The following is a 22,859-nucleotide window of genomic DNA, read 5'->3' as shown; positions in this document are numbered from 1 at the left end:
TATATTTTTGATAAGTCTGGGTTAACACAGATTTGTCAGGGTTTTTTTGCAAGCTTAATTTTTAGCATTATGTAATATTGCTTTACATGAATCTGTTTACAGTTTAAAACATTTAAGGAGTAACCAAACTCTAAAATCAAAATTTACAAACAAACAGTCTAAACTTATCTATGTAAAGATTTTATGACATTCCTGAAGTAGTTTCTCATATAAAAATATATTTAATAAGATTCATAAATATGTACATTTTTATCTCAACTACTAAAAATGTGATTATGTATTTTTTCAAACAGTATAATACTTCCTTTTACTTTGGCAACTCCATCAATACTAGATAGTGAGGTGTACCATCCTGAGTATAATATGTAAAGCTTTCAAAAAATGTTAAATATTTACAAATTGGCATTTTTAATTCATGAATTTATTTATAGAGAAAAAATTATTCATAAACATATAGAATCAATTATTTAGATATTTGTTAGATTGAAGTTGACAAATATTTGTGAATACTTTTTAAGCCCGATGATATCATAGAGATAAATATAAAATATGTAAAATATAAATAAAAGTTTAGGAGGGGAGATAGAAATGCAGGCAAGAGACTGAATTATTGTTTGGTGAGTGAGGTACATGGGGCAGGTACTAAGTACAGCGGAGGCCAGAGCAGGGTGCCTAGCTCTCCTTGGGTACTGTAAAATGTTCCAGAGATACAGAGATATATAAAATGCTCTTCGGAATTATGTGAAGGAGGGGCCACTACAGGCAAAAGAAGCTGTATGTGCAGAGATGCAGAGCTTGGCACATCCAGAAACATGCAAGCAGTCTCTTCTTCTTCACAATGGCCGTGAAAAATTGGTTTGACTGATATTTTCCCCATCCAGTTAGTAAAATGTAAAAGTAGGGATTTAAAAACAAACAAACAAACAAGAACATCCAATTTCCTTTTGCACCTTGAAAGAGAATGTGCCTTAAAGGAGAGATGAGCAGATTGGAGGCATGTGATCTGGAAATGACTGATGTGAGTGAGTATTGTCTAATAAGGTCACAAATACAGTTAAATCAGTGCCCCTCATGAACTAATAAATAGGCCAAAATGTCTCCCTGATAGGACTTTACTTCGGCTTGAAAGCAACATTAAACAAAGACATTTAGCTGAGCTGTAACCTACTTTCTCTCCAGAGTTGAGCTGATGTCTTTTATTATCCTAAAAAATGTGTTATAATATATTCAATTGAGAAGTTCTCTTTTCTCATTTCTTTTTGTCTCCAAAGAACCATAGTATAAGGCATTTAGAGAGCTCAATCTCTTTCAAGGCCTGGGAACATTCTGGTGTAGTAGGAACATTCTTTTATAGATACAAACATGCAAACATACATACACGCATTCACACAGACAGCTGTAGTCAGAAGCAATTTGTTCTCAAGGGAGGGAGGTGAGTAATGAGTGCCTACACTAATTCACACTAGAGAAGACACAGATGGGTCATTTGATTACATATTTGGATTGATCCTGAAGCATACTCAAAGATTGAAAGACAGTATTCCCAGTGGCAACAGCTCTTATCTTGGCGACCAAATCCATTCTACTGTTAGGGCTATTAACCAACCCAGAGCAGGGAAGATAATGTAGGCTATTACCAGCCTATATTGCCTAATGGAACCTGATACAGAACAGATAGACATGGTTTTCAAGCCTGAAACATGTAAGCGTAGAAGAATATTTTCACCCTCTTTAGTGTGGGTACAGAATTTTTTGAATCTGATAGTGTATCTGTCACTGAATATAGGTGACTCTGATCCATTTCTTAGGGAAATACACACACCACATTTTACAATATCAGTTTTTATTCTTCATATAGCTTTCTACTGACCCCCTCACAACTTGAAATTGGCAAAATCTGAGATCAAATGGGGTCTATTTCATTGAACATGACATGTCAATAGGCATATTTAGGGACCAAAGAGGCCTTTGATGGCCTGATTGGTTTGAGGAAAGTCTGAATTAGATCAAATAAGTTATATTAGAGGACTTCTCAAAAAAATTATTTGATATGCTTATATAAATCTTGAATCTCTAAGAAACGTAGTTAATATTGAATATTTCCCAAATTATTTGAAAGTGAATGTTTTCTATTTAGGGAATATTATGAGCATTTTTCTTGAGACTTATGTTCTGTGGATTGATAAATACTAGTTTAATTATATAATAATACTGATTTAATTATACAATAATAATATCTAATATTATATAATAATAATAATATCTAATATTGATTCAAAGTTTGGATTCTGTATAACTTGTCATCCCAGTAATATGTATTTTTTAAGACATTCACCAATTAGTCTATTTGACTAAAGTACAGATTCAAACTAAGAATCACCTCTCTTTTTTAAAAAAAATTTATTTAGAAAATTAAATTTAACAGACATTGATCAATAAGAGTATATAGGTTTCAGGTAAATGTTTCTATAGCATTTGAACTGTTGATTATGTTGTATACCCATCACCCAAAATCAAATCATTTTCTGTCACCTTTTATTTGTCCCTCTTTATACCCCTCCCCCCACCCCCTCTGCTCTATCACCTCCCCCACATCCTCTCTCTCATTAAATAATTTATTCAAGTTTTTTCAAGTAGGGACAAAGAGTAAAAAGAGAAAAGTTAGACTTGAGGATTCTCCAAATCTCAAGGGCAGAAAAGGATAATAGCAGCAAGAGTCAGAATGAATCAATAATCTCTGTTAAGGGTCTCTATTAAATAAGAATAATCCTGGAGATCCAACACCTTAAGTCTTTATAAGTCATCATGTTGGTTATAGCATACTCTGTTGCAATCTAATCTAATAAAAATTGGTTGAGCATCTACTCTGTGCAGTCATTTACCACAAATAATTTAAAGTTGAGGATAGTGGAAGATGTGAGGTCAGGGTAGCCAGTATAGCTTGAAAAGATAAATCTACTTAAAACATCAAAGAACTGGTATGAAGAAAGTCACATGATGAGGAAAACATAATAAAAAGCAGACTGTGGTTATGCTATACCATGTGCAAGGGGAAAGAATGAAAAGGAGATTTAGAACCTGACAGGAAAAAAGAAGAAAGGCTTTGTAAATGAGGGTTTGAGCACAGCTTTGAGGAAGCAGGACATGGATAGAAGAAGGGCATCCTAGATTGAAGAAACTTTTTTTTTAATTTTGTGTAAGGGGAGAGGTGTAGGACCTGTTCAGAAAGACATAGATTCATTGTATTGAATTATGGGATTATAAGAGAGTGTGCCAGGAGGTAAGGTAAGAAAAACAGGTTGATGTCAGATCATGAAAGTTTCTGAATCCTGCATAAATTAGAGTATGAAATGTCCTTTATTGGTATCAATGAACTAGTGAAGGTTGGTAGAATGTTCTTACAAGGGAACATTGGGAGGAGATAAGCAGGAATAGAACAAAACCCCTAAGCTTGAGAGTGGAAGATGAGACCACATTGCAGCTTCTGCACTTCCAGGGGTGTGACTTACTAGTAAACAGTTCAAGTGCTAATCTGTATTAGGTCACTTAGACATGCTTAGAGATGTGTTAAACCACTGGATTATATAGAACAGGGGTCGGGAAACTTTTAGGCTGAGAGAGCCATGAACGCTACATATTTTAAAATGTAATTCCGGGAGAGCCATACAATGACCCGTGTACGTTATGCATTATCCAATAAAAATTTGGTGTTGTCCCACAGGACAGCTGTGATTGGCTCCAGCCACCCACAACCATGAACATAAGCGGTAGGAAATGAATGGATTGTAATACATGAGAATGTTTTATATTTTTAATGTTATTATTATTTTTTATTAAAGATTTGTCTGCGAGCCAGATGCAGCCATCAAAAGAGCCGCATCTGGCTCACGAGCCATAGGTTCCCAACCCCTGATATAGAAACTTTGTTTGGAAGATAGCCTGAGTAAGTAGTCTTGTTAACATGCTATGTATTTTGAAGACCTCTAATATCTGCACTGATAAAAGCATTAAGGTAATTTCACAGTTCTGTGTTTTTAAAGAAAATTGTACTTGCATAGTACATAGATGCAAACTTTCTCTTCTAAAGTCAATAGACACTACAAGAAAGATAAAAAGTAATTTATCTCTTTTAGAATTTTGCTAAATATGCATATGCATGCATACAGAACATCATGTTTGCACAGCTACACACTTTCAACAACAATATTTTTGCCCTACCGTAGGGCAGAAGATCCAAACCATATTCCTTAGGGTCTCAGTGACTGTTTCACAGCCTCACTAGGGCAAGAGAAAAACCTAACAATCCATGTATTTAGTAGTTGTCCCAACAACTCATTAAATACTTCCTAAAAGCTTGGAAGATGTTTGCAAAAAGAGCATCTGTACATTGGCAGAATAGTCTTTCTGTTTTATTCTTAAATAAGCACAGTTGCCAATGGAACGTGTGCACCTCTGGGGCACTGCACATCTACTGCATACCATTTGAATTCAAACTGAATGCTGTGACTCATGTGTATTTCCTGTTCCGCTTTGTTGTCTGTGCAGTGTTTGCTGTTAACCATGGCAATCACAGGCCCAGCTTTACAACAATACTGACATTATCCAAAGGTTTGTAGTGCTGCCTAATGTTGAAACTATGGATTACCTCAAATTTAGTAGTTTATCCAGGGTTTCTGTGATTTCCTTGAAAATATTAAATATCTTGAGGCACCTTTGAGAGTGCACAGAAGCCCCACAAGGTGCCATGGCAGAGAGTTTGAGGACCATGGCCACAATGTTTACTTTTGCTAGGATGTGAAAGTGGCCCGAGATGGCTAGAATAGGGAGAATATGAGTATCAATGTTCAGGAAAAAGATTTCTTAACAAGCAGTGATATAAAGAAGCAGCCTGGTGATTGGTAAGGTGCAATCTCAAATAAACATATTAACAGGAAAAAGATTGGAGGTTCATATACATTGAGGTAATATTCCCACCCACTGCTCACAATAGCAAGGCCACCTTCATGTAAGGTTGTCCTACAGTATTTTTTTTTTACTCCAGCAAGTATGACTCAGTCTCAATGACCAGAATTTGGGTATCTTTGATTAAGAGGCCTTGGTAGTCTTCCACTAATATTAACTTAGTACTCAAATAACACTGCTTGAAGTTAAATAGTAGTTTTCAACTATTGGGAATATTTTGGATTGTACATGATTTTGACCCTCAACATTTTCCTTTGGGCAGTTGATTTCCTTGTAGCCCTCATTCAGAGATTTGGATTAAGGTGTACCTGCATATCAGCATCTCAGTGATGGCCTCATGTCTGCCTGATGAACATGATCTTTAAAAACCCGTTTCTTCCATTTGCAAAAACTACCCTATGAGATATGAATAGTTTGAAGTACAGTTTTCTTGAGGTCATTGCAGACTTTTCAAACTCACAACCAACATTTGATTCCCTGACAGTTTGAGAAAACAGATTTACTGTCAAAAAATTTTGACTTTAGAAAAACTATATCCTGTGTTAATCCATCTCTATTATAAAGTGCTACAACGTTTTTCTCACTATATTTAATCTTGATGAAGCCTCTAAGCAACTGTTACTGTTCTTCCATGTGTGTTTCATCATTTTCATTTCTGGACTTTTGAACTCCTCACATATCATCTTTGAAGATATGAAGTAACCCAATCAAATGCTAAATTTTGTCTTTTGATAATCCATGAATTCTTTTTAATGTTAGCCTCAGAAACATGTTTTCAAGGATTGAGGAGGCATTTAATTATAAAAGGTCAAGTCAAAATACCAGCATATTTAACCAATACAGTTTTGCAGACTGTTGATAGAAATTCTCTGAGTTGCATAGCAACAGTGTTTTTAATTATGACTTGCTATCCAGATTTTAATAATTTAATTAGTATTTTTGCTTCATTAAATTGCTACACCCAATAGATTTAATGAATTCAATTCATAGCACGTCTTTAAAGGTTTTTTCACATGTTGCCGTGCAACTCAGAATCTGAATCATATTTATCTTCCATTTAGATGTAACATAAAAGATAAAGTATTTTTAAGACATAACTGGTACACAAATCTGAAAAAGAAAGAGTTAATTAGAAATTTGGAGAAGATGAATATTCTTTTAAAATTACACCATGTTCAGAAAAATGAGGAAATTCACAGATGGTGTTTAATTGTTTTTTGTTTTATAACATGAGGGAAAAAAAATTGAAGAATAAGATATTCCTTCAATTCTTTGTAATGAAGTTTTGAAAGTTGCTCTTGTGAGGTACTCAGGGAACTATTATAAATTGAGAAACCAGATTAATGTTTGAACACTGGCTTTCCTTTTCTTTACTTCAACTATGTTTATACTGCATAACAGTTTACAATTCTGGGCTATGTATCTTAATAGCCCACAACTTTCCTTTTTATATCTCCACCTAGAAGTCTCCTAAGCACCTTAAACTTACTATGGTCAAAAGTGGATTCTTTGCCCCCAATTTTCAAAGCTTTTATCTCACAGTCTTCCCCATATTAGTCAATTACTTCAGTGTCCCTGCAAATACTCAAGTCAGAAAGCCAAGAAAAGGCCCTGACTGGTGGCTCAGTAGATGAACACAGGCCTAGAAAATGGAGGTCTTGGGTTCAATTGCCCATCAGGACACAAGGGGAAGTGACCATCTGCGTCTCCCCACCTCCCACTTCCCCTTCTCTCCCTCTTCCCCTCTTGCAGCCAGTGACTCTATTTGTTCCAGAGTGGCCCTGGGCACTGATGATGGCTTGATTGGTCAGAGCACATCAGCCTCAGGTGCTAAAAATAGCTCAAGCATCAGCTTCCTCTGACAGGGGTTGCCAGGTGATCCTGGTCAGGGCACAAGTGGGAGTCTGCCTTACTATTTCTCTTCCTCTCACCAAAAAACAAAAAGCCAAGAATAGTCTTTGATTCCTCAGTTTTCCATACCTCCTATATCTATTCCACTAATAACTTCTATTAGTTCTACCTCCAAAACTTATCTCAGTTATAGTAACTTTTCTCCATCTTTTCTGCCATCTACCTATACTAAGACACCATCATATCAAGATACTATCATCTCAGTGCTTATCTCTGAATCCACATATTGCTCTACATTTCAGTCTATACCCACTGGCTAATGAAGTCTTTGTATAGCGTGTTAGATCATGCAATCTCCCCTGATTAAAACCCTTCTGTGACTTTCCTTTGCTCTTAGAATCAAATTGTCCCTTAGTTCTTGTCCCGATGTGGCCCTTCCTAGCTCTCTGATGTCAGCGCATTACATTTTGGCTAGTTCACCACCTCAAGAACTTTTGTATTTGCTCCTCTCACTTCCTGGAACAACCTTCCTGCCCTTCTTTCCAGCACTGACGTGTTATTATACCCCATATCTCCTGCTTAAATGCCACCTTTCCAGAGAGGTCTACCCTAACATCCTTGTATAAAGATTTCTATGTTTCTCTTCCTGATTATTTTCATCACAGTAGTTAGCAGTATTGTTTGTTTATTAACTTGTTTATTACATGTTTCTTCTGCTATAATATAAATTTCCTTAAGGCAGAAACCTTAACTGATAGTTTTGCTAATGTAACTCCAGTACCTAAACAAAAATTGAAAATGGTAGTGGGTGAATTCTTGACAAATAAAGTGTACTCCAGAGGGTCTTTGGAACAATAAACCACAAAGTTATAGAACCATAATGGGTAGATGAGAAATTCAATGTAATAGATTTAAACACAAATGGATACATTTAAAGGACAATGCATATTAATCAATTTGGGGAAAAAATGATACTTACTGAGAGCAAAAGAGTATGCTAAATACCAACAAAATAATACTTTTATAAAGCTGCAGTATATATATATATATAAAAAACTGCACGAGGAAAGAGGAGAATGGAATGTTATTGTTTACTAGGTATTGAGCTCATTTTAGCAAGATGAAAAAGAATAGATAGATAGATAGTGGTGATGGAAGCAAAATATTATAAATGTATTAAAACAACTGAATTGTATACTTAAAAATGGTTAAGACAGTACATTTTATGTTATATGTATTTAACCTGAATTTTTTTTGAAAACTACACAAAGATTTTGCAAGGGTTGCTTGGGAATGGAATAGGCAATTATCTATTCAAAAGAGTTCTGTTAGACTATTGACTGAAGATAGACAAATGTTCAATGGTTGCTTTTTTTATTCATCCAGACAAGCATTCATTCAATCCACCCAAATTAACAACCTAGTTTGTGTTTGAGGTGAAAGTAAGGAGGAAAAGACATGGTACGTTCTTGCAAAATTCCTATGGGAGATACATATTTTTTAAGAAGTAAAAAAAAAAAAAAAAAGTGAAAATAATAATAATACATATATATGTACTTATAAAACAGAATTAGAATATACCATGAAAAAGAGTGAAATTCAAATGATAACTAAAGCTATTTCTTGGGGTCATTTAAGACAATATTATTTCATGAGTTCATCAAAATATAATAGAGTCCACAGACCTTTTGACTCTATTTATCTAAATTGAGTTTTCAACTGATTATAATTCATTTTTTCTTTATACATACTTCATGATAAATCATCTTCTTTAACCAGATCATCAGCATTTCAATGAACCCCCTGAAATCATATAAAAGTGAAATTACATATAAAGTTTTATATGTATCACATATATTTGCATTTTTCTGTGGAAATGATAAATGGATTTAAGTCTATGACTCCAGAATTAAGAAGTTTAAGTTGGATAATTTTTAAAAGTAAAATTATCTCATTGCTGAAGGCAAAAATTAATGAATGAATAGATTTCATTTTGTTAATTCAAAAAGATAGCTTGTAGGTCAATATTAAAAATAGATTTTTTGTGTGTTCTTATGTGAAACAAGAAATATGTTATTAAGAACAAGCAAATATGTAGATTCTGTTCTAAAAATTCCTCTGATTTTTCTATATCTTAGCTCTAGAAATCATTAACTTAGTGAATAATGACACCAAAGATTCATTGATTTGTACAGTAGAGCAATTTTTCACTGATATATATTGATGCCTATTTCACAGCTCATTTCTCTACAGAAAGGCATATTTTGGACAATCTAGAGCTGCACTGCTTAACATGTAGCTGCTACCTACATATGACAATTGAGCACTTACAATTTGATGGACCCAAATTAAGATGTGCTGTAAGTGGAAATCAAACACAAGGTTTCAAAGACTTTGCTTGAAAAAAAAATTATGTAAAATATTACATCCGTAATTTGAAATTGATTATATATTGAACTGATATTACTTTTTTGGTATACTAGGTTAAATAAAATGTATTTACTCTTTACTGCTCTAAAAATTTAATTTATATCTATGACTTTATTATATTTCTACTAGATAGCACTAATCTATAGCCTATCTTAAGAAGTAACCTCCTTTTCTCATCCTAAAATTATTTCCATTCTCCAGTAATTGCTAGAATCTATATTAAATCATTACTGAGGAATTACAATTACACTCTGGGATACTATGGTATATCTCTTCCCAGTTTTAATATTTCTTTTCTTCACATAAGAGGATTTTATATCTTTTGTGAGAAGTCTTCCTAGAGGTCTACAGTATGTACTGTCTGATGTTGTTTCTTTTCTTTAGTATATATAATTTGCTTTCCTTTATCTACTAAGAGGCCCACTTATTAATAGCATGCCTTCCAGGAAGAAATAACAGAAATAATCACAATTTTATTTAAATTTTTTGAAGTGAGAAGTGGGGAGGCAGTCAGACAGTGCCCGAACCAGGATCCACCTGGCATGCCCACCAGGATTGATGCTCTGCCCATCTGGACCATTGCTCCTTTGCAGCTGGAGCCATTTCTAGCACCTGAGGCAGAGGCCATGGAGCCATCCTCAGCACCTGGGCCAACTTTGCTCCAATGGAGCCTTGGCTGAGGGAGAGGAAGAGAGAGATAGAGGGGGAAGGGTAGAGAAGCAGATGGATGCTTCTCCTGTGTGCCCTCACTGGGAATCGAACCTGGGACTTCCACATGACAGGCTGATGCTCTACCACTGAGAAAAAAATCATAATTTAATAAATAGTAATATTTACCTTTTTGAAAAGCTCATTCACTCTCACTTTCTCCTCTCAAAGTGATAATTGAAGGTTAGTAGAAAAATTAAGAAACCACACTTTGCTGAAAACAGATACATCTGGACTTTTCCAATGGTTTTGCTAAAGTTCTTAAAAACTGAGTTACATTATTTCTATTACAGTGTCTTGATCCATGTCCCTTTCCCCAGAAACACACACACACACACACACACACACACACACACACATGCACACGCACACACACGTACGCACACACACATACACACACATTATTGTTTGAAGTTTGTAGTCCACCAACCATTACCCTAACCCATATTATCACAGGTTGTCTCCAAATATAAAAAATATTTATCCTTCTGCCATAGACAAGTTTCTTTCCTATGCAAAAATAAAATTTTCACTTTTATAGTCTCTCTCATTATGGTACGTTTATCTAAATGGAATTAATATAGTACCTACCACAGGTTTCCTTAGCTGATTGCTTACAAGTTTGTAAATGTTAATATTCAAGGACATTAAAACCAGAATGAAACAAATTAGATCCTTCCAAATAAGAAATATTTTAATGTGTGGTCCCATAAAATAAAATAAACATTCTAAAAAATGAAGTCTATAAACATCAGGAAGATGGATAAGTTGACACCTCATTCTGCATATCTCTGTTTAATAATATTATATTTCATTTCCCGCTCTAAGAAAACAGCCATTACCCAAAGCAGTCACTCGTAAACAGGCCTTGTGAACAGATTGCTTCCTTGCTGGTGGTATGATAATTGAAATAAGTTTTCCAGTCTTTTATGAGAAAATACCAGATGTATAAAATACCTATTAATCAACTCACTCTCTTTTACAAACATAAGTTTCAGAACTGATGGCTATTAAAGAATAGATTCTGCATGAAAAAGAGAATTGTGAGAAATACCAAAGAATTAGCTAAGTGACCCGTCTGTGGGCTCTTTCTGAGTTTCTGTTGATTGCAGGGTATGGCAGCATGATTATCGCACCCTTGTGGCCAGACTTAAAAGCATCAAACCCAGTATTTCTTCACTGGTTATCCTACAGAAAGGAGAACAGAGGAAAGAAAAGTGATTGTCACTGAGTACATGAAACACGTAGTCTGCCATCCAGTTTCGCCTATGATAGTGTACTCTATTCATGGATGTTTCAAAAAAAATTTGCATTTGCCCACCAACTTTTAAAGCTGTAATATCAGAGTCAGCACTTCACAATGCCATTAAATCAAGTTGTTCTAAGTTTCAGCGATAACATCTTTGTACCATACCCCATTTGATCCGTTCAAATACAAATAAGGAAACAATAAAAATTGAAGAAAGAATAAAGGTCATGGGAAGGATGACAGGGGAGCTAGCCTAAAAGAAACATTAACACGACATGAGTTTTCCCTGAAGTACTATTGTATATTTTGGCATTTTTAGCTGAAACTCTCCTGAACTGCTTTCTCCCTCATGCAAGAGATAAAAGGAGTTGAATTCCTAGAGGAAGAAATCAGTAATTTTAGAAAACATTATATTTTCTTTTTCTGTTTGAATTATGCCTTTCAGTATATTCCATTTTCAGTAGTCTCTAGAGCCACGATCACTTGCCTCACTCTGATGTTCTTGATGTTTCCATATTTCATGTTCAGGGCTTTAGTTGATGGGGTCTGCTTTTATACAATCCAGTGTTCTGGATTAAATTGCTGCTTTCTTTTACCCTTTTTCACTTTTGAAAGTCAAGAGGCAGATGATTTTATCTACTCACTTAATTTGCATGTATAGAATTTATGTGAAATATATTTTACAATGTCATCTCAAGCTCAGAAAATAGTTTCTCTCATAGACTTCTCTTTTAGTATTCCTTCTATTCTCTATTCAAATCTGAATATTTAGGGGAAATACCAGGGACCATTTATGAGTCCTGCTCTTCAAGTCACTAAGGCATGGTGTAGCCAAAGCTACAGTTTGGTGATAATTTTCCTTAAACTCTTCTCACATCTTAAATCTTCTCACATTCTTAAATCGATATTCCCTAGAGACTGAGTGATCTTTGTCCTCTTCTGGGACATTCTGCCTTATCTCAATCCCCCAGAAATCGGTTTGCTAGTCAGAATATAGTTCTTCAAACACTTTTTCTCCTCTTTACCAGGCCTAAATTTACTTTTAGTGGGTGGTTATTGGTGATAATCGCCAGGAGTTTAGACCTTGATTTAAAGAGGAAGGTTCCAATAGCAAATCCATGAAGTTCCCCAAAGGCTAAAACTGGATTACTATTCTAAGGACTTTAGAGTTTTTGAGTTGTTCATTGAGATACTCAAGGTCAGGTGAACTTTTTCAACTTGATCAGGTAAAGGTTCACCTATTTTAGGTCAGACTACCTGAAAATGCAATCCAATGTCTCTACTTTAACTTACAGTTTTCTGTGGCTTTATATTTATACATGCAGATACATTCATTGAGTCAAGGAGGGGAAAAATGGGTATATCATAATAGCAAAGGATCTCCAAAAAATGGCCAGTTAAGCTCATGTCTAAATTGCCTTCTAAACGAATTGGATAGCTCTCTCTTCTATATTTGCATGTATCAGTCGTTCTTCTCTGCTATGTCAAATTGAATTGCCTCTGTGGATCTTTCTGCTCCTCACATAGTTTCTTATAATAGAAAGAACCTTGGCTATGAACTTTTTGTCTCACAGCCCATGTTCTAGTCCCAGATCTGACACTCGTTGGTTGAAAATTTTTTTGCCAAGTCATGTTCATCTCCCTAATCCTTTGGTGTTGGAAGAGGCTTTTAAAAATCTCTTGTGGGTAGGAGAAAGGACTATATAGTTTGATAAATTCTTTCTCTCTCAAACAGATGATTCTAATGTTCTTGTCTAAGGAATTTGTGTCCTTCTTACCCAATCCCAAGAACTGAATTAATAAAAATTACTCACTTATTGAAATAATATGATATGTTTTTATTAAAGCCCTTGAGAATCACTGGTACAATGTACAAGGTCTATATACTTTCTGGAAAATAGTATCTTTCTTTTTTTTACAGAGACAGAGAGAGAGTCAGAGAGAGGGATAGATAGGGACAGACAGGAACGGAGAGAGATGAGAAGCATCAATCATTAGTTTTTCATTGCAACACCTTAGTTGTCAATTGATTGCTTTCTCATATGTTCCTTGACCATGGGACTAGAGCAGACCGAGTAACCCCTTGCTCGAGCCAGCAACCTTGGGTCCAAGGTAGTGAGCTTTGCTCAAACAAGGTAAGCCCATGCTCAAGCTGGCGACCTCGGGGTCTTGAACCTGGGTTCTCCTCATCCCAGTCTGATGTTCTATCCACTGTGTCACCTCCTGGTCAGGCTGGAAAATAGAATCTTTTGAAAATGTATATATCTATACATATATATAAATATATGTATGTATATATCTATAGTAAACTTCATCTCCAGAAAAATTCACTTACACACAAAATATTAAAAACATTTTTAAAAGTTCACAGATAGTTGACATCCCCTCCTAAGAGTCTGACCTTATAGTGGTCTATTACAATATACTTGGTTGAAGACTATACTCTCAGGGATCATTTCTATAGTTTGTTACTAGAGAAGTTTCTCTGATCATGTAGTAGAGTACCCGAAACCACGAGGAGGAGTTGAAGTGTTCTCTCCTGAGTGTGAAGCCGGCTCTTGGTGTTGCTTGTGCAACTGCGTTTTATCATTGATGATCGTTCTTCTCTTCCTTTGGGAGAGTAAGAGGGAGAGAACCCAGTCTGAGTGGTAAAAAAAAAAAAAAGTAAAAAAAAAAAAGAAAAGAAAACAATATACTTGGTTGAAAATGCTTCTGTATGATATGAACCCATTACTGAAAGCAATAGTTCTTATTGTCATTCCACCACTATACAGGTAAAAAGGAGAGTTAGAAAACCTCCCAAAACTACACTTATTCACTATAAAAATGCTTAAAGTATTATGCTTTTCAGTATAATTCTGATCTCTTAATGCTTCTCCAATATAAACTATTGTTACCAATTCTAAAATGTGACATCACTGCAGCCTAAGGCTTAACAGCTTTTGTGAAAACCGGTATCCTCAACTGCTGCTATTTGTCTTTTATTTTTTATAGAAGGCTGCAATGAATTAAATGAAAACCTAACCAGAACAGCAATACAGATTACTAACCATAATAGTCAGCTTCAAATGTGTATCCTGGGGTTTAGGATGATGTCATAAACTACTACTGCAAATTTAATAGTATTGTTGCCTGGAAGCTAAGCTATTATAGTATGTTTAATTTCACTAAGATGTAAATTACATACTTCAGCCTAGTGCAGTATTGGCTACTGTCACTTTCAGTTCTTATTTTTGCAGCTCTCAGGCATTGTAATGTTTATGGCTGTTTTGTTTATCTAGAAGCCTGATGCAGCTATCATTTAAAAATATATATATGCACATATATGTGTGTGCATATGTAATATAAAATAATATGTATATTGGTTTATCTCATGCTTTTTCAATTTTTTAATTTCCACTGTGGCTGAAAGCCAAAATTATTCTGAGTAAGAGTAAATGCCCCTGTCTAGCACTACACACACACACACACACACACACACACACACACACACACACACACAGAGTTTTCTTTACATCAAAAAATAAGTTCAGAAAAAGTTATTTTAAGACCACATGTCCTTAATGCCCTGCCCTTTTGGGTAGAGTTAATGTTTTCTTTGCCCTGGCACAGAGATTTTAAAATATAATGTATAAAAATTTGGACTTCTTTTTAGCTTTACATCATTCTTCACATTAAGAAGAAAAAGGTTTAATGATTAAGAGCTTAGACTTGGGAAATGAAAACCAAATCTTCCATGCCTGAATTATGTCTCATACAGTTTATGGAATCACCATATCCTCAATATGTAAAATAGAAATAAACTATATGCCACCTGTAATTTACTGGTCATATAAAGCAAATTTCCTTCCTTTCTCTTTCTTTCTTCTCTCATAGAGATCTTAATAGCACTGGGTATCTTGACAAAGTCACTTAACTCATCCAGAATTTTGTTTTCAATCCATCAAAAAGGATTTTATTAAATCATCTCCAGTTGTTCTTTCATTATGACAACATATGGTTTCTCAATTGAGATAGTAATATATTTTGCATTAGATATTTTGTATATCCAATATATTACCAAGTAAAAGAGAAAGAGAGAGAGAGGGAGTGAGAAAGAGAGAGAGAAAGAGAGATTGAAGAATGCATTGTTATCTTGGAGAGTTGGGGCATAAGCTAGGACAGTGGTCAGCAAACTCATTAGTCAACAGAGCCAAATATCAACAGTGCAACAATTGAAATTTCTTTTGAGAGCCAATTTTTTTAAACTTAAACTATAAAAGTAAAATCAGTTCTTATCAAGGTAGCGCCCTCACATGGTATTTTGGTATTTTGTGGAAGATCCACACTCAAGGGGCCATAGAGCCGCATGTGGCTCGCAAGCCGCAGTTTGCTGACCAGGGAGCTAGGGTAAGAAGCTTGTTTGTTCTGGGGATTATAAATAAAACAGCTTGGTCCTGAAAGGAGACTATAAAAGTCTCACTGTATGAAAAAGTCACAAAAGTTAGACAAAAAGGATTTGGGGATTTATTCTATAAATGGAGAGGCAGCTATGGCCTTCTCTAGACAAAGAAGAGACAAGAACATTGTCAATTTTCACATAGGGAATGGCAATTTGATGGTGTCAATTTATCTATCTCTGGGATTCTTATCATTGATCAGGGTATCGTTATTTCTCCCATTGAGTTTTATAATAGAAAGAACCTTGACTAGGAGACAAGAAATTTGGTTCTACTCCCAGATCTGTCATTCACTGGTTGAAACATTTTGGCAGGTTATTTTCAAGTGAGCTCTTGAGAAAAATGAGAAATTTTTACTAGGTCAATGTTTAGTATTAGATTAAAGGATCATGAAACAAAAAATTCAGAATCATCTACTGGAGGAAAAGAGAAAACAGAAAAACGAAAATGAAAAAAGGTAAGAGCCCAAATACATATGGTATCAAAGAGATGGAAAAGGGAAGAATGGTGATAAGGTAAGTCAGAGGAGGGATACAGTGATTTGGATATATTTTGAGAGTTCTTCAGTAGCATTTGTTCAACCACAGCAACTGAATGCCTTAAGATATTTCCTGTATACTTTCAAAGGCCAGCCAAGAAGAATAAAGTTAGATTTTAGTCTTGGCTTTGTCATTCATTTTCAGAGTAACTCAACATAAATTGCCTGTCTTCTCTTGATCCATTTTTTTTTTCCTCATTGTCAAACAATGAAGATGTTAATTGGGTAAAGTTTGAGATTTCTTCTTAAAGTTCAAGAAAGTTGTGCTTTTGCCTTTGGGGAGACTTTGCACCTGGCAGGAACCTCTTCAAGGCTTTTCAATCCAAAGACAGAAAGAGTAAAGCACATCTTCCTTGAACCTTGCCAAGATACAAAGATCTTTAAAGCAGAGGTTTGACCATTTCTATCTGATTCACGGAGTCAAACAACAAGTTCAAAACAACAAACAAGGTTCGGGTAAGAAAAATGTGCTGTGTTAGGTTTTTTAACTAAAGATCATTAATAGGAAGCTGAAATATTTTTGAGAAACAATTTTACTTTCTGCCTGTAAGGCTGGTGGCCATGGCCATGCAGGTTCACATTGGATTCAGGCAGATGGTAAAGGAACTGTGGAGCTGGAGGATGGTGGGCCATTTTGTTTATTAGAGTCTCGCAATGGTGGACAAGCAAGCAGGCAGGGAAAACCACTTCCCTCTCTCTCTCTCTCTCTCTCTCTCTCTCTCTCAGGACTCACAAGCTAAACAGGCTGGGGAAAACCCTTTCAAGGCAAACAATGGCCCCTCCCGACGTTGGCAGGCAATCGACAATTTGCAATCTGCCTCCCTGAGGGCAAGCACCCACAGCCTTACATAGACTGTACACACATGGCACTGCCCCATGCTCATGCACCCATTAGGCAAAGTGCAAGCCAGCAAAGCTAACACACTGATTTGCCCAACACAACCCAAACCAATGATTTATTATGGAATAAATGTGTATATCTCATTATTCTTATGTTTAACATCTTTAAATATTTATTTAACAAATATTTGAAAGAAATATTACATATGCCAGGACTTGTTCTAGGTACTGGGGATATAATAGTGAACAAAATGGACAAAATTCTGGCCCCTATAGCAATTTTTAAATAGTGGACAATTAGATTACATTTTATAGTCAGCCATTATGTTTACCCTATTACAAAACTTTAACTTGGTGCTAGATTCTCATATTTTACAATATTTGTGTGAATAAAGTCCTTTGAGCTAATTATTCTTACCTTCTCTTATAAATCCAGCAGTGTGATCCAACCATTATAGTTACATGATTGTTTTTAGGACAGAGAGATAGTTGTTAAATGTTATGCACATTCTATTCATTAGAATCACATTGAGGGTTTCCAATACCAGTGAAATGGTTTCCTAAAACTATCTTGGAACATTGTCTGGTCATTAAATACAAATCTTAATCCTTTGGATATACAAAGGTATTTTTATTATCCATACTTCTCCTCAGTTGAGCTATAAGTAGGAGAAAAAAATGAATATTTTCTGGTCAACTTAAAAAGAAAATACTTTTTTAAAAAAATGATTGATACAGGCTAAGTCAGTTCTTGGGATAAGGGGATATAAATTAGCATTAATGAGAACTAAATTTAAATAAAGTCATTAAAATCAAAGCAAACATAGTTTTATTCTTTTTGTACACCTAAAAACTGATTAATGCTCTAGTGGCCTTGAAGTGCAGGCATTCATTGTTTTTCTTTTGTGTATGTTTGCAGACAGCAAAGGCGAGTCTATATTTGACTGGAGCTTGATTTACTAGTGCAGTTGCATTATTTAACTGATTTACAGGAAAGCTCATCGTTCTCACAGAAGCATCAGAAAGAGATCTCTGTCAGAATTTTACAACCCATTTTTTTTAAGTAATGAATATTGTCGAGTAGATATAAAACCACAGTAAATCAGAAATTTTCTAACAACAGCCATGTAAAAAAGTGTGGAACTTTTATACTCAGGAGTATCTGGTTGCTTGAGAGTCGCCAATTGGAGGAATTCAAATCCAAAAATTGTATATATGAACAAAGGATGAAAGGATTAGGAGTGTTCAGGGTTTTACAAGACTGTTATTTAAAAAAAAAAAGAGTGAATTATTTTCAAATGTTTCTATGTCTCTTCCACTGAAATGTAGCCAACAAGAAACATGTGCTTATGTCTCTTAAATCACTTCAAAGGCTTCCAGATGTTCATCATGAATATTAGTGAAACTGACTCCAAAATCCTCTTCATCTTTGGGATTTTTTCCTTTCACTATTCAGAAACATACTATACAAACTGACACATAATTTATGGCAGTAACGAAAGAGAATCTTCCATTAGGGCCATAACTACACGTTAGAAACATATCTATCTACAAGTAATACAGTTAATTATGAATAAAACTATAACTCTTCCTTAGGTAGCTAACCAAAAACACAACAACAACAACAAAAAGAAATAAAAAGGTCTCACTGAAATAAATTTATTTCTAGAATCAGTCTCAAATGTAGCCTAAAACATACTCAGATAACGTAACTACAGAGACATAATAAAAATAGAAAAAAAAATGAAAATACACAGATTTACTTTATCCAAAAAGTTTTGTTTCTTTTTCTTACAGAACTTCTAAAGAAAGGCTGAATGGTGGTCCACCCCACCCACCATCACCAAAAAAATAAAATAACATAAAATAAAATATGCCCATCATAATCTTTGGAACCTACAATTATTACCTAGTTTTGAAAAAGGGTATTTTCAGATATTATGAAAGATCGCGAGACAAGAAAATGATCCTGGACTATTCAGATGAGCCCCAAAATCAATGACAAGTGTCTTTATAAAAAAACACACAAAGGAAAAGGCCATGTGGAGACAGAAGCAGAGATTGGAGTCATGTGGCCATAGACCACTGAAAGCTAGAAAAAGTACAGACCAAACCCTCCCCTAATGCCTTTGTCAGGAGTGTGGTTCTGCTGACACCTTGATTTTGACTTCTGACCTCCAGAACTGTGAAATAATAAATGACTATTGTTGTAAGGCACCGAATTTGTGATGATGGGTTACAGGAGTCCTGGGAAACAAATGCAGCCTCGCTTCAAACAATTACCGAAGCTCAACAAGAGGAGGATCATTCACCGCAGCAAAGAGTACTATCAAAATCTCAAATTTTCATTGAAAATCACTCAAACTAGTCCTTATGCTTTGGCATAAGTCAGAACTCCAACAGACTCTAAACCCAAATGAAATTTCAATTACTCAAATTGAAACTATTTGAGGGGTTTATTAAACGAAAGAAAGAAAGAAGAGTACTGTGGGGAAACAGCTGGCTAGGCTTGTTCACTGGTTTATGGGCTGCAAGCACTTAGCCTGATTGGTGCATGAGCGCGTGGCTGCACCACGTTTGTGTGGCCTATGTAAGGCTATGGGGTGGTGGCACTCAGGGGGACTGCAGATGGTGGATTGCCTGCCCACCACTGTGAGGGACCATTTTGCTGTTTCTTTGCCCTAGAGGCGGTTTCCCCTGCCTGTGTGCTTGTCTGCTTTTGTGAGTCTTTATTAAATGGAATGGCCCAATGCTTTGGGGCTCCGCAATTTCTCTACCATCTGCCCGAATCCAACGTGGATCTGCCTGGGCTCGGCCACCAGCATTACAGGTATGTACTTACATATTTTCAAAAACACATGCAGTTGAACTAAAAAATATGATCTAATAAAATTATGAAATGCTGACTCAGTTGTAACAAATTTTAATGAGTAATTATGTATTAATAAATAGAAGAACATCTTATCAGTAATTCCTAGACTCAGTGCCAGTCACTTAGAACTTTAAAAATGTCAAGTAATAAAGACTTCTATTCTTATCAATGAATAAGTTTATATTAAAAGCCTATAGAAGTAACACTTTAAATCCTTAGGGGGAAAATCATCTGGCATGACCCAGGCTGTCTAAAAATATTTACTCTGGGAGGATGTGCCCTGAATATCAAGATATCAGTATTTATTTCTAATATTAAGATAATGAATTCTGGGCTGTTGCTGCTAGACATTCTCAAATCTCTGTCTTACTGTGGAAATCTCACAATAGTTCCTTTTTAGAAGTTTTATAGTTGCTGTACTTCTTTTCTGTCTCAAAAATCCAATTTTTCTCGATAAGCATCTTTTGCCAATATTCTCCTTTTTGTTTAATGTTCTTACATTTGTTTTCTAAATGATTTCAGATAGATGTCATTTTTCTTTGTAAAAGAGAGAGTTCCCTAAGAGAAATGATGCATCATACAATATTCTAGAGTCCAAATTTAGAGGCAAGCAAAGACTTCCATGGCAAACAACTTCCAGGATAAAAAAAAATAAAAAATTAGCTACAATAAGGGTGAAAAGCATTCTTTAACTGTATAGCAAAGGGCAGGTTTGATTGGGTTTTTGTGACAGCCTTCTGAGTAGAACTTTTTGTTTCATTGAGAAATAAAAGACAGGAAAAGAAAATGGCACCAAGTTGGCCCATAGCATGGCTGAGACTGTAGCAGTATGTTGATCTGACTGATATTCCAAAGGCATTAGAGTATTTCTAGAAAAGCTGCCTCTCAGACTGCTTATTTATTTAAACATTGTATTGAAAATTACTTTATGAGCATTTGAAATGCATAAAGTACATCATTATGCTATTTATTGAGGATATAGGTAAAAAAAAAACAACAAAAAAACAAAAACAAAAAAAAAAACAAACCACACTTCTGACTTCAAAGACTCTCAGCCTGGGTGGAGAGCAAGAAGAAAAATAAACATAGTAATACAGCCTGACAAAAATCAATAATAGTAGACTGTATAAGATACGGTATATGCCCAAAGCAAAATGCATTCAACTATAGTTCAATTCATAGAGAAACAAATCCTTGAACTGGTTCTAAAAAGTTAACAAGTAGCAATTTCCTTTTTTTTTTTTTTTTTTTTTTCTGAAGCTGGAAACGGGGAGAGACAGACAGACTCCCGCATGCGCCTGACCGGGATCCACCCGGCACACCCACCAGGGGAGACGCTCTGCCCCTCCGGGGCATCGCTCTGCCTCGACCAGAGCCACTCTAGCACCTGGGGCACAGGCCAAGGAGCCATCCCCAGCGCCCGGGCCATCTTTGCTCCAATGGAGCCTTGGCTGCAGAAGGGGAAGAGAGAGACAGAGAGGAAGGAGGGGGTGGGGATGGAGAAGCAAATGGGCGCTTCTCCTATGTGCCCTGGCCGGGAATCGAACCCAGGTCCCCCTCACGCCAGGCCGACGCTCTACTGCTGAGCCAGCCGGCCAGGGCCAACAAGTAGCAATTTTCAAAATGAAAGAAGAGAAGGAATTACAAATAGTAGCAACAGCATTTGCAAATGCATATGAAACTTGCTAGCAAGTAGCTGATCATGCCTGGAGATGTGTGACTGTGACAATGATAGAAGGACCAACAGTGCTGGAAAAGTAGGCAGAAGTCATGTCAAAAAAATTCTGTATCCTGGGATTTTTTTTTTCTTTTTTCTAGAGAGTCAGAGAGAGGGATAGATAGGGACAGACAGGAATGGAGAGAGATGAGAAGCATCAATCATCCGTTTTTCGCTGCGACACCTCAGTTGTCCATTGACTGCTCTCTCACATGTGCCCTGACCAGGGGGGCCCTCAGCAGGCTGAGTAACCCCTTGCTCAAGCCAGGGACCTTGGGTCCAAGCTGTTGAGCTTTTTGCTCAAGCCAGATGAGCCCGCCCTCAAGCTAGCGAGCTCGGGGTCTCGAACCTGGGTCCTTCCGCATCCCAGTCCGACACTCTAGCCACTGCGCCACCGCCTGGTCAGGCTGTATCTTGGGAATTTGAACCTCATCCTGTTGGTAACAGAGAGCCACCAGAGGCCCTTTTACATGCTGCTTGATTCATGTGCTTGATTCAGGAAGCCTTTGCAGCAATGCTGAGGAGGGCTTCCTGATGTGGATTGAAAAGGAATCACAACTTTGTAACCTATGATTGACAATACACACCCTAGATTTTTATATCTCCCTGATATAGTGCCCTGCATATTAGCCCCAACCCCAAATCTGGCCTTTAGTTTTTCTGATTCTACATTTTGATTTCTCTTTCAAACACAAATAGTAAAAAGAAGTCTTTGGACATGGTGAGGAAATAGAGAAGATCAATTTTAAGTAAAAGTAATCTTTTAAATGGGTTCATACTTCATGACCAAGAAGATTGATCTCTTTTGTACTTGGTTGAGTTTGTATCCATATGTGATCCAACAATAAATATCAGTGATTTAAATAAATAGATAGGTCATAGACTTTTTTTTTTCTTTTTAATTTCTGAAGCTGGAAATGGGGAGAGACAGTCAGACAGACTCCCGCATGCGCCCGACTGGGATCCACCCAGCACGCCCACCAGGGGCGACGCTCTGCCCACCAGGGGGCGATGCTCTGCCCCTCTGGGGGTCGCTCTGCCGTGACCAGAGCCACTCTAGCGCCTGGGGCAGAGGCCAAGGAGCCATCCCCAGTACCCGGGCCATCTTTGCTCCAATGAAGCCTTGGCTGCGGGAGGGGAAGAGAGAGACAGAGAGGAAGGAGGGGGTGGGGGGTGGAGAAGCAAATGGGCGCTTCTCCTGTGTGCCCTGGCTGGGAATCGAACCAGGGTCCCCCACACGCCAGGCTGACGCT

At 36.3% G+C, this 22,859-nt stretch overlaps 1 protein-coding gene and 1 non-coding gene across 21 annotated transcripts in view; both read left to right on the top strand.

Annotated features, from left to right (window-relative positions):
• PTPRD (protein tyrosine phosphatase receptor type D) overlaps positions 1-22,859 on the top strand; it is a 2,469,774-nt gene that overhangs the window by 1,494,828 nt on the left and 952,087 nt on the right. The window lies entirely within an intron of this gene.
• On the top strand, positions 13,634-13,850 carry LOC136396328 (small nucleolar RNA U3). Its single transcript, XR_010749667.1, has one exon. It is a non-coding gene; the product is annotated as a small nucleolar RNA U3 (small nucleolar RNA).

Source organism: Saccopteryx leptura, chromosome 2 (genome assembly GCF_036850995.1).
Source record: "Saccopteryx leptura isolate mSacLep1 chromosome 2, mSacLep1_pri_phased_curated, whole genome shotgun sequence".
NCBI lineage: Eukaryota > Metazoa > Chordata > Mammalia > Chiroptera > Emballonuridae > Saccopteryx > Saccopteryx leptura.
Note: the sequence above shows the minus strand (reverse complement) of the source record. Positions and strands in the feature narration are given on the sequence as shown.